The sequence below is a fragment of the Pteropus vampyrus genome, unplaced genomic scaffold (genome assembly GCF_000151845.1).
Source record: "Pteropus vampyrus isolate Shadow unplaced genomic scaffold, Pvam_2.0 Scaffold152, whole genome shotgun sequence".
Lineage (NCBI taxonomy): Eukaryota > Metazoa > Chordata > Mammalia > Chiroptera > Pteropodidae > Pteropus > Pteropus vampyrus.
This window is the reverse complement of record NW_011888933.1, coordinates 3889394-3901513: the sequence shown is the minus strand read 5'-3', so window position 1 is coordinate 3901513 and position 12120 is coordinate 3889394. Positions and strand designations below refer to the sequence as shown.

General features: G+C 36.0%; 1 protein-coding gene across 1 annotated transcript in view; it reads left to right on the top strand.

Moving 5' to 3' along the window:
* The window catches only part of PARD3B (par-3 family cell polarity regulator beta), a 948153-nt gene that overhangs the window by 233226 nt on the left and 702807 nt on the right, over positions 1 to 12120 (top strand). The gene's annotated exons all lie outside the window — the stretch shown is intronic.

Here is a 12120-nt window from a genome sequence, read left to right as displayed (position 1 = left end):
TGTGTCAGCTGGCACTGTTATATCTAACCCTTTCAGGTCATTTCCTAATAGACATGTGTTGATCAATACTCAGATGAATATTTGAGGGGGATCTTCTGCAGATCTCTGGAGTCATTTCTTGATGCAGCTCCCTCTTTTTTCTTATGAACTCTGCCTGCTTCGGACTCCTCAGACTCTCAGCCCCATCTCCGGAACACAAGAAGTCTGTTGGGTTTCACGTTGGACCCATCTCCCTGATCTATAGCCTGAAAAGTCTCTCAGAGTAGTAAACTGAAGCAATTATGGGTTTACCATGTTTGTTTCTTGTGTCCTAAGTATCCTTCATTGCCTGATGAGTAACTTGAAAATTGTTTTTTTCCCCCTATATTTTGTCTGTTTTTATTTGTATTGTTTCAGGGAGCAGATTTGTATTGTTTCTAGTCCCTATTACTTAATCTTGGCTGAAGTGAAAGTCTACTTGGAGTATTTTTTTAAAAGGGTGAAATTGGCGTATGAAGGTGTACTCCAAAACTATCTCTTTTTATCGATCAGTGCAGGTATATTCTAATGGCACAAGCTGCTTACTGCTGAGAATAATTTCACCAGACAGGTATGCATCTGCTTAAATATTCATCAGCCTCATGGATAGATTGTAGAATGACTTATTTGGCAAAGGCTTTCAAGTGATTATGAATCCAAAAAGTATAGTAGCAAGCATAAACCAGTAGTTTTTGCCACAGGAAGAGAGCATGGAGTAAAAGAAATTGCATTTTATGGTCTGACTTTCATTTAAGAAATGCATGACCTTGGGAGCATTATGTATCGTTTACCTATAATTATCAGTTCTCCTAGAAGTAAGTGAAAATTTTGGTTTAATCAGTTTATGAGTACAAATGAAAGTAGATATTAATTATTCACACTGATTTCTCACAAGAGATAAGAAAATTTTTAAATGTGAACTGTGTTTTTTTTTAAATAAGGTTTATAAAAACAGTGAGCTTTGTAGATATCTAGAATACAGTTAAGTATTGTTTTTATATTTATCTGAATAAAATGCTCATGTAGTTTCAATGATTCCTATGGGGTGTTCATACAATAATTACAATTTTAAGTAGTTCGTATATCTCAAAATGTTATCATTGCATATGTTAATGCTATTCTAAATGCAGCTGTAAAAAGAAATATGAGGAAAATTATTAAATAATTACCAGAATGAAGTTGAATTAATAGGTGTGACATCCAATTATAACTTGCCCCAAGAGAAATATTAGATGAAGGTTGAACATTTCAGCCTCAGCTAAGACCCTTGTTTGTGCTAACTTAGACTAGGTAGGATTCATAATGAGGAAAGGATTCTTTAGTAGTATTTCTTGCTATTAGTATCCTGATATAACAGAACCTATGTTTTATGTATGTAGATTGAACTATCAATTGGAAGATCACTCTTTTATTTAAAAATCTCGCTGTTTTCATGAGAGAATATGCGTAAGTGCATTTTAGGACTTGTTAAATTTAAATGAGCTAGAGTGAGAGGTTATAGATAAGCAAGAGGATTGGCTAGAATGATCCATGTGGTAATAAATTAGAGTTGGAGACATTTGTATGAATCCATGTTTAACTTAATATAGATACAGACAGATAGTATTTATACACACAAATACACATTTCCTTATTGTGGAAGCTGAGAGCGCCTAGAGCAACATACCAGTAGTGACAGGCACTCCTAACACCCAAATTTTGGTTTCTAATATCATATTCAAATAAAAGGAAGCACGGGTTCTTAGAGAAATGACTGATTTTAAGCCTGTAACTGCTAATATAAAAAAGAGCCTGGAGCATCTTGTAGTGCCAGAAAGAAAGTAAAATATTTACAGTGCTCCAAAAATCCCATAATGATGAGTATGTCACATGGACACTGGGGCCAAATGAGACTCCCAAAGGCCAAAGGTGGAACAATTTGAATAACAAAATAAAAATGTGTTTTGGAAATATAACTCACAGTAAAAAATAAGTAACTGTGAATCTGTACTGATATAAATGAATTAGTGAATCAATCAATAAATAAATGAGTAGAAGTACAATCACCTATGTAGAATTCCAACTCATTTAACATAGATGTTTAGCCAAAGGGATGAAGCATAAGAAGCCTTTCCTTCTTCATGTGGGCTATGCATAGTGACTTCTTTCTAAATGGGAAAAAAAAGAGTAAACATACAGTGAAGCAAACTGACAAACACTACCTTAGTCAGGTGGTCAAGATCAGCAGTGGCAAGTCTTGTTGGTAGTACATGCCCCTCATATGATGTGATGAGAATGTCACTTTACCTCTGTGGTCTTCTTTCTCAAAATTTATAAACCCAGTCTAATCATAAGGAATACTTCAGATGAATCCAGAATAAGGGGCATTCTGTAAAATACCTGACCAGTACTCCTCAAAGCTGTCAAGATCATCAAAAACAAGGAAAGTCTGAGAAATTGCCATAGCCAAGAAGAGCCTAGGGAAACGTGAAAACTAACTATAATCCTGGATGGGATCCTGGAACAGAAATAAGACATTAGGTGAAAGCTAAGGAAATAGGAATAGAGTTTGCACTGCAGTTCATAATACTATGTCACATTGGTCCATTAATTGTGACAAATGTACTATCTTAATGCAAAATGTTAATAACAAGAGAGATTGGGTGTAGGGCATATGGGAACTCTGTCTTATCTTCACAATGTGTTTGTAAATCTAAATCTATTCTAATTTTTTAAAAGTATTTAAACATTTCAGCTTATTTTAGCAGTTAATGAGTTTAGGGTAGAATAAAATATAAGCAGTCTACAAATGGACTTTAAAATTCAAATTTAATAATATACAATAATGAATAATATAAATAAATAATAATAAATAATAACTATTTGATTGGATTTTTATATCTATCTATATAATAAACATCTCTCTTAAGTTGTTGCACAACTCGTTCCCAGTTATTTTGGGTTGAATGCAACACCCCTGACCCTTTTTCATTGATGGTACTGCGTAAATACTGAGAAGAAATGAGGAAAACAGATTTAGCTCATTAAAAGTTGTCTCATGCTGTGTAATATGGAACATTTTTTTTTCCTACTAACTTCCTTGATTGAGAACAAAATATTTAAGCACTTTTAGAGAAGCATTCTACCATAATGGAGCAACCATTTGAAATAGCCTTTGCAAGTGCTAACTTTCTTCATTTTTAAGGCAGAAGTATTAATTAGCCACATATTGATAAACTCTCCCCTTTAGTTCCATCCACTCTCTGTCAACATTGCTTTATAATCCTCATCTCCTTCTGAAGGAATGGAAGTTACCAGATTTTAAAGTTTCAGACACATTTCATGTTTCTATTTTCCTACAACCAACTTTTCCTGTAGTTTTATCTTTACTTTTGTTCTCTGCTACATAACAGTATGTCTTTTTTGCAGATTTGTTATAGGATAGTCAGTCATCTTGGTGCATAGCCCTTATATTAAACTCTTCTTGAATTGTCCTTATTTGAGTGAATCATAGGCTTCCTGACTGGCACATTCAGAAAATCGGAACTATAAGAACCTTATCATTTGATGTTCCTCCCTCCTCATTTTACAAGTGATGAAAGTGAGACCAGAGAGAGTTCGGCTTTTCCTTAATGGTAATGACTGGTCTAGAATCTGGACATGCCAATTTCTACTTTTCCTAGTTCTCATTTCCCATTTGCTTTGACATTATGTAAATATATTACTTTTTTAGTTTCTAAATCCAAGGCTTCTGAAGCTGAGGCAATAACATTCCAGCATTCAGCTTTTGAGCATGTGGAAATAAACAAAGACCACCCAAATGGGAACAAACAGAGGGTGTTTATTCAGAGCTTGTTATAGCAAGAGTCAACCATCGTGACTTTTATCTGGCAGAGAATCCAAGGCAGACAGGGAAGTGAGAAAGCTCTATGGTGGTATAAGTTCTGTATATACTGTGACTGGAGGTTGTTGGCATGGTGAAGCTGGAGGTGAGCTCAGCAGGAATGAGACATTTGATTTGATTGGTTGAGAGCATATTTGGTCTTCTTTGGTTGGTCCTGAATTGGAAGCAGGAGCAAAAAAAATACAGAAGCTGGTAATCACTGTCCAAGTCTTGATGGTTCTGGGGTGATAGCTGCAGAGTTTGTGGATCAGAGTTGTATTGTCGTATATGTATTGTGCAGCCATTTTCTGTTTGTATAGTCAGTCTCTTGAACATGAAAAAGAATCAATTTGCTCTCAAGCTTTCTTATTCATCATCTGAAGGAACTGAGGGCCACTGAGTGGCCCCCACTGAATATAGCACATTAACTATAGATTGCTCTAGGTCAGTTCAGCAAATCTAGAAGAAGGTGTGGCCCTCTGGAGGTTGTGATGATGGAACATAGGGACAAATTTGGCTTACCTTGGAGCAGTTCTGTTGACAGTCTGCTGGACTGACGCAAATAGGAACTGTGTTTGCAGTGTTTGGGGGTCACACATATTTATTCGTTAGGGGTGTGGTTTTGGCATAGCTGACTTTTTGCATAGGAGCTTTGTCAGCCATTAATGTGACTAGGACACAGCTTTGCCAGCTCTTTTGTTATGTGGGTGGCCGCAGAATTACTGGTGAGAGCCAAATGGGAAAATTTTATTTTCATCTGAGAATCTAGAGTTGGGAAGTGGCAACCATGTGTGAGTCAATTATCAAGTGTAGATGAAATCATAAGTTCTGACAGTTATCTGCTGAAGCTGGTATGAACTTTAGCCAGACACTTGAAAAAGGTCCTGACTCCATCTCATCCTCATCCAGATGAGGATATTGGAATGCTGCTCTCAGGAATGCGGTAGTTGGCGGCTGCCATTCTCATGCATTCTTGATTCCTGCTCAACCTAGTTTTTTATTTTTTGTTGTCAATGAATCATTTCCTTCTTCCACAACATCTTGTGTACTTTAGCATGAGATAGGCTACGCAGTCAAGCTACAGGGTTAACTTTCTTAAACCCACTCCCATTAAAGTTGCTAAAATGACTTCACTTTTAGCATTTTTGCTACTTTTAAAGAAATTCCAGGCATCTCAAGTTAAATGGGAAATTTAATTTTGGGGAGAAGAGGAGAGGAGCCTCTGAAATTACATTTCATAACTGACTGTAGCCTTGAAGGATATTATTCAGGTGGGGTGCAAAAGGATCTGACCCTCACGTCTCCTGACATGTGTTAGGCCTCTGGGCTGAAATTGTTCTACCTTCATAACTAGCGTTACATGCTCTTATTGTGGAGCAGAAGCATTGGTCTTCCTTGAGACTTAATAATCTATGTAAACTATTGATTTAATGTGGGTCCTACTGCGGCCCCTATTCCTTTCCAGCAGTTGGTAGAGGCAGAGCTTCCAAGCTGTCAAATTGGAGTAAGCCGGGTTTTAATTCCATTCCATTTGGTGAATGAATTCCATCCATTGGCCTGTGAGCTACTATGAGCAAAAGTTGAATTTTATCTTTACATACCTATGGACTACTTCAGCAATTTACATATAGAATATATTCAGATGTTTATTGTAAAGGGTTACCTGTTATAACTGTGATATAAAAATGTTAAAAAATTGATAAATAGAATTTTTCCCTTAGAAATAGATTTTTCTTTATTTCTCAACCTATTTCTACAGATACTATGTGAGAAAAATATCTTTACATAAAAATTAAGATGTCTATCATTTTGCTGTAGTTTTCTTGAAAGTTCTGTTCTCCTACCTTGGTTGTTGTCCCATAATGTGAGGCTCATTGAGTTTTCTGGTGATTGATCTCATGTGGAAATAAAAGAACTAAAAAAGTATGAGTCTTTATTTGTGTAAAATTCGAATTAAGCAATGATGCATATTTATAGTTGATGAAATGTTGTGTACTGAACTAATGTTAGAAATTCTGCACTGGCAACATCATGCCTTATTTATTTACAGGTTTTTATAAATCCATATAGTGGTAGAAATGCATGAAATTGCAATATATAGGAAACTTTTTATTATAGAGAGAAAATCTGGTGACAGAGGTGAGGATCTATTCGTGTATTTCATGGAAATATTAATTTAATTGGTTTCCTTTAAGACTTTTGTAAAAATGACAGTGATAGTTAATAGAAGTCAGAAGATAGCTCATGCTTAGTTAGAGATCTGGCCTTCTCTTTTGTTAATGAATGACTTCAAAGCTAAAATTTGCATTAAGAACATTAATGTGATAATTTTAAAAGTACTCATTAGCCTAACATTTTTAGAATAACAAAACCAAATTCTAGTGAAGTAGAGACATGTGGAAGAACAGTGGTAGATATTAGGCAAAAAATAATCTAATCACAATAAAAATATGCTTTTACTTGAAAATCTGTCAAAAGGAATTCCAAGTATTTCAAAAATGCATGTTAAATGTGCTTTACTACAGTTTGAAATAGATTAAAATTATATGCAAATTAATGCAAATCATGTGGCTTGAAGATTAAGTTTTGAAGTGCTATCTTCATTCCCTGGAGTAAATGGCTGTTGAAGAATAAAAGTATAAATATCTGACTGACTGGCTGGCTGGCTGGCTGGTGGGCTGAATGAATGAATGAATGATTGAAACTTTTCTCACTTTGAAAGCCGTTAAATATTCTTCTTTGCCAGAGGGTCATTTTTTGATCATACTTAAAGTAGAGTCAAGAAAGTGGGAGGTTGTAACCCCAAGCTTAGCCTAATCAATCCAGTTCAACCCTGCGAAGACCTTTTGCCCCAGAATGATGCTGGTCTGGTATAGAATTCCTAAACTTAGTGCATCCGAACCCCACAGGGAGGAGGCCATTTTCTTAGCACCCATCCATTTAGTACTGATCTATTGAACACCTACTAGGAGCCGGGCATTGTTTTAGATGCATCACCAGTGACCACTAAACATCATTTGTTACTGTTTTTGCCACCTATTCTTTCTGGAAATTTCCTTTTCCCTTGGATTCTGCCATATTTCATTTTCCTGGCTTTCCTTTTACTTCTGTGAAATTTGATTCATTTTCAATCTCCTTTTCCAAACTTGCCTTGGGAGTTCCCTGAGGCTCAGTTTTTGCCCTCTGTTCTTTCTCTGCTCTGGTGATTTTTAACCCTGGCTATATGATCACAACCTCTGGAGTGAGGCCCCAAACATGGACACATTTAAAAGCTCCATAAGTGATTCTGATGTACAGCTAGAGTTGAGAGCTATGTTTTGTTCTGAAATCCAGGGAGTTGTTTGTGTCTCAAGACTTCACTTTCGTCTGTCCTGATTAGCGTCACACCAGTATCTGCTTTCACTTAAGTGCCTGTTCTGTGCCCCTGGCTTGCCACGAAGATATTTCTATTTAGAGATGTCATTTTTCTGCTTTGTCTCCAAAATATCTTTACCTCCTGATTTCTTTTTATTTTTTAATTCTAATTCAAACATATTGATCTTTGACTTTTCTTCTTCTATTCAATATCTTTAGCATATTATGATCAAATTAACTCTGATGAGGCTAGTATTAACTACTCACTTGCCTCAAATGCTGTTGGCTTTCTGTTGACTACAGAGTCAAATTACAAATTTTTATGAAATAAAAAACTTCAAAAATCTAGACCCACAGGTTAACTTCGTCACAGAATATCTGTTTTAACCTTTTGTAGGAGGGTCTTTGCATTCCCACATTCTGCACAAAACCTTCCTTGACTTTTCCAAGACTTGGCTACCTTTCCTTTCCAATTATTTACAGTATAGTACACCAGATTATGTAATTCATTAATGTTTGGCCATCACCTAGAAGACAAACTTCTGACTGATCTTCTCCTGAAACCTAACTGTGAATATGCAATTCTTTTTGTTTATCAGAGACATTTTTTAATGAATCAGGAAAGCTGATCAGACATGAGTTATATATTATAGCAGCAATTTGTAAAGAATGGAGATGTTAAAAGCAGAAAGCCTATTCTAAAACATTTTTTACCCGTATATAGTCAACCACATTTACTGAATGGTCATTATATGCTAGGATATTATTTATTTCTGTTATCTGATTTCATTTCATCCTTATGTAAAATAAATTAGTATTATCTGAATTTTAAGATGAGAAACTGAGGCCCAGCAACATTAATCCACCTTCTTCATAGTACAGGCATGACTGGGATTCCAGTTTGGGTCTTCAGGGAACGAATCTGGTTCTTTGTCTCTTTAACTCAGTTAATATGTTTTAGGAGTGGGGCACAGCGATTGCACATTTTTATTTGATCAACACTTTCCTTTCCTGAAAGTGAACAGGATAGGTAGTTATCAAGGTGTTAGTAAATAAATGAAAAATGAGAAGAATCATAGAAGAATTTCCAACCACCAAAGGCCCTCTTTTTCTGTCCCAAGCAGAAGGGCTACCCCTGGCAGAGCAGCCGCTTTTCACATTGGTTTGTTAGAGTTTTTTAAACAATGCATTGTTTAGAGGAATGATTCTAAACATGTTCTAAAATAATCTAGCAAACGAATGTTCTAAAAAAACTATTATGATGAACGTGGGTTGGAATTCTGCCATTTTTATTGATGAACATTTCAAGTCTATGTAGACCAAGTATATTTCCTTCCAAAGGAGGGATCAATTTTCCCACTGCTGTCTCTTTGAAATGGGAAATGAGGCTAGTGTTCCCACAATGGCTGTTGTCCAGCTGACAATGACTTCCTGTCCCAATTTTCAGGGCATGGGAGACCACGGAGAAGGTCGTTAGAAGGAAGCAGGGCACGTCCCTGGGACAACTGCTGTCTCATTGGGTCTGTATTATATGTGCGAAATATATTTCCTAATCAGGATTTGGTGGGAAAGTGATGTTTAGAATAAAAAATTCTAGCTATCTTTGCTGGAATATACCTATTATACTTTAAAAATGATAACTATTATTATCTAAATAACAGTAAATTGAATTCTTATACTCACCATTTGAATTATTAATTGAATAAATTACAGGCTTTAGATATCAAGGTAACCAAATTCTGTTGTCTGAACTCGTCTTCATTTCCTAAATGTAGCCCAATAGCTTTGTTTTCTTAGATGCTGTGTAATTTAAAATTTTTACTTGAACTTTGCTATGAATAGAAAAATTAGGAGTAGGAAACTGTACTTCAAAGGGAAATGTAATTTTATTCTTTGAGCTACAGAGCTGAGATCAAAAGCATTTGAAAGGTGACCTGGGTGGCCATTACAAGTAATTGGAAAAGAAGTACAATTTCTTATTACTACGTCTAAAAATGAGGACAACATTCTTTAAATATCAGATTTATATAAAAACTTGCACAAACTCAATCCACATGCTTAATTGGAAGCTACTATAAAGACATTTCATTGTTTTTATAACTTGTGTTCAGAAATAAAACTGCTCTTATTTAAGCATCACATAGCAGAAATATTAAAATCAAGTCTAGAATAGAGGAAAAGTAGAAAATGGTGATGTGCCATAGATACATAAGAACAGAGTTTGATTACAGTTAGAGGGAAACTTTTTTTTTTCCCTGTACCCGAACCAAATCTACTGAGTCGACTTGGCTTATTTTTGTTCATATTGGCAGCTAAAGAATGGATTGCATTTTAGGTAAAAGCCTTCTCACTGTAGTGGCTCATTTCAGAGTTCCTTCTTTGTGGTAATGGCACCTTGCTATTTGAGAGGAAACTATTCCAATCAACAGGGGTACATGGATCTTGTAAAAGAAGCTTTCAGAATTTATTTTTGCTACAATATAAATAAATTGTATTGAATACGATTTTTCACACTGGTTCTTTGGACTACTGAGTATATGTAGATATTAATTTAGAAAGCCACAAGTGGAGTATCCCATTGTCATTTTAATGGTATTAAAAATTACTAATTATATTTTAGACTATCTAGATGACTTTTTATAAGTGTACTTCCACAAGATGTCAGTGAACATCCTTGCTGTCATGTTTAGAATTGATTCAGTGGTAGTTGATTTTCTGTATGGACAAGAGTTAATCATTCAAATACAGCAAGTGAGGGTATATTGAATCACCTCATGGCACAAGCTTTGTCAGCATATACTGTTTTCATGTTGAAAGTATTTGACTTTCACAGGAGGGAAGAATGTATATACCACACACTAAAAGAACAGCTAGAACAAAAGCATTAGGGGTATGGCATTTCATACCATACTTGGGAGTCGTTTGTGTGTGTGGAGGTGCAGTGGAGGTTAAGAGAAGACTGGTGGGGGTGTTGAGGTGAGAGTTACCTGCAAGAATAAGTGGATTCTAGGTTGTGGAGAGTGCACTGGGTGTGAGCAGTGGGGAACCACTCGAAGTCTCAGACTGGGCTATGACACAGCATGGCTATATTCTAGAAGGCTGGCCGGCCGGCCTGCCTTCCTTCCTTCCTGCCTTCCTTCCTGCCTGCCTGCCTGCCTGCCTTCCTTCTTTCCTTCCTTCCTTCCTTCCTTCCTTCCTTCCTTCCTTCCTTCCTTCCTTCCTTCCTTCCTTCCTTCCTTTTCCTTCCTTTTCCTTCCTTTTCCTTCCTTTTCTCTCCTCTCCCCTCCTTTCCCCTCTCCTCCTCTCTCCCTTCTTTCCTTCCTTCTTTTTTCTTTTCTCTTCTCTTCTCTTCTCTTTTCTCTTTTCTCTTTTCTTTCTGTTTTCATTTCTTGCTTTTCTTTTCTTCCAGTGTAATACATTTCCTTCTCAATGACATTTCTGACTGGTAGTTACTAGTTGTCTTTCAAACAAAAACAACTCTTACTTATATAAGAAAGTATACTGGGCACTATAAAGAGAAAATGGAAAATGAAAAGCCTGGTCCCCTCATTGAAGAACTAATAGGCTTTGAAACCGAAATGCTATACAAATGTAAGTTAGCAGTATTACTGTAGGAAAAGAAAAAGCATTGTTCTAAGCAGGCAATTAGATGTAAAGAAGATTTATGGCACTGAAAATACCCTCCAACTCTAGCTTGTTACCTAACAATGCTTTCATTTATCATGAAAGATGTTGAATGTATAGTGCATGTCCTATTATGCTTTGATCATCAGGAATTTCATAGTTACATAAATGGACACCGTGTTATAGATAAATCTTGAAGAGTCTTAAGTATTTAGGATTAAATCCTTAGCACTTGATATTCACTGGCATCTTTGAATGTTATAGCTCAGGAAGATTTGAGATAACCTTCCCTTTTTCTCCCACAGTTGGCAGAAAGGACAAAAGACACTTGAGTAGCCCCATGTTACTTAGCTGCTTTGCCAGAGAACTAGAGCCCTAAATAAAGACTCTGTTTCCCCAACCACTGTTGGTAATGGTTTAATTTAACCAAAGACACGTCAACTCATATCCTCTCTGTGCTTAAACCTTTTCAATGTCTTAAATTTGCCTGGAATGAAGTCTAGGGTCTTTAACATGGCCCTCAGCTCTGAGTGTCCCGGCTACTCTGCATCCCCAAATTCCTCATTGTCACTCTTCCCTTGTTCCCTTGCACTAACCACACATGCTGCCTTTCCCTCCTTCCAGCCTAACAAGCTCCCACATAAGGATTGTTTCACCTACGTCAACTGAACCCCACTCTTCACCTGGTGATGACATTCTTTCTGCTATCACATGAAATATTATTTCCTCAGGAAAGACTTCTTTCTTGACCTTTCAAACTAAATCAAGTATCTCTGTATTCGTAACATCATTTTTTTTCTCCATAGTAGATCTTACTGTTTATATATTCATTTGTTGCTTTACCTGTTTCTTCATCTGGTCTGTTGTCTTCATGAGCAATTTGTCAATTTTGCACTATACACCCAGTGGCCAGCACAGAATAGAAGCTCAATAAATAAAATTTTACTGTTAGGACAGAGAGAGGAGAGGGTGTTAAGGGTAACATTCAAATAATATTGGAAATAAAATAATTCATCTTTAAATAATCAAGCAAATGACTGCTGAAACAAGTTCAAATCCTGTAAAGGAGCTACATATCTTTAAGCAAGAGTAATATTACATCTCTCTGGCCATTACTAAAGCATGAGTAGAAATATAAAAAGAATTTTAATTTTGAGTAGCATGTATATACTTATTAATTATTATCCTCATTAGGAGATCAAAACAACTCATTAAGAGGAATGCATTTCTACCATGGAGCAGCATTTTGACAATTAATAGAC